A 1,230-nucleotide genomic window follows, 5' to 3' on the forward strand; every position below is an offset into this window, starting at 1 on the left:
TGAGCAATATCTTAAAAATTAAGTTTCTACATCTTTCTGCTTGGACTTTGCACTCTTCTCAGCTCGAAATGGTATTAATGGGGACGTAAAACGCCGACATGGCTTTCTGTTGTTCCAGAACTAACCTGACTATAATTTTTGCACAGCTTTTCACATACTTTGGGCCGTTTTACAAGCCTGTAATGTCTCAGTGGCTGGCTAATAAGCTGTTTTTTTTATGTTTTGCGTGGTGAAAGTTTTTGAAGTCCCGAGTTTGTTTTCATGATATTGTCATAAAATATCATCAATTCAATTCAAAATGGATAGGTGTCACAAAACGAGACTCCATCAGTCTACATAACGACTGGAGCAAAACGCCATAATATTATAAACAACTGGCATTACGAATTGTCGACAATACGTCATTTCCAGTAGCTGAAAAACAGAGGTCAAAACCAAAAACTGAATCTACACTGAAATTGTATATAACCAGTAAACTACATTCACAAGCTTTTTACTATTCCCCCCCTTTCTAGAGCTACAACTACCATTGTTGCAACTTAAAAACATTTCTGCAAGTATCTAACAGGGTTCAAAGCTCAACAGAACATATTAATATAGAGTTACCTTTATAAATTTCATTTTGGTTTCTTTGTCCCGTCTCCCACAGCTGTGGCTCTTCGGCAGTTCACCTCGACAGTGAAGAATGTCATGTGGAGTTTGACTTGAGCCAGCCTTACCCTGCCTGTTGTCGTCCAAGAATGATCTGCAACGATGGGAAGTGATAACGGAGGATGTGACGTTTTGACATAATAAAGCCCTAAGACATGTACTGTTCACACTAGAGAAGACGGGCTTTAAAATGTACAAAAGAAGTGAAGGATTATGTAGGCCTACATAAAAACACAAGCAGAAACTCATTAGACAAAAACAGAAAACAACTGCGACCACAGTAAAATGGGTCATTGTTTTCTGAAAGTGTGTTTGCAAGCTTTGTGTAAATATACAAAAATAAACCGTGATCATGACGATCATTAAAAACTTTTTTTGAGTTTTTTACTTGTAGCCTTGATAGACTTTATACTTTTGAGCCTTCTGATCATGGTTTTATCATCAAATATACCCTCTCACTGAGTGTGTTCACACAATAATTTGTGTCACGACGCCGTGGAATCCGGCACTTGTTAATTTTTAGTCATATAGTATTATTGGTATCATTTTTTAAAAACCGTAGAACTATTTTTATTTTCG

At 36.7% G+C, this 1,230-nt stretch overlaps 1 long non-coding RNA gene across 1 annotated transcript in view; it reads left to right on the forward strand.

The window, feature by feature from the left end:
* Window positions 1-1,020, forward strand: part of LOC101846834 — a 6,720-nt gene extending 5,700 nt beyond the window's left edge. The window contains exon 3 of the long non-coding RNA XR_220799.3: window positions 650-1,020. This is a non-coding gene — a long non-coding RNA (uncharacterized LOC101846834). The remainder of the gene's footprint in view (window positions 1-649) is intronic.
* Window positions 1,021-1,230: the final 210 nt, after the last annotated feature.

This window comes from Aplysia californica, unplaced genomic scaffold (genome assembly GCF_000002075.1).
Source record: "Aplysia californica isolate F4 #8 unplaced genomic scaffold, AplCal3.0 scaffold00459, whole genome shotgun sequence".
In the NCBI taxonomy this organism is placed as follows: Eukaryota; Metazoa; Mollusca; class Gastropoda; order Aplysiida; family Aplysiidae; genus Aplysia; species Aplysia californica.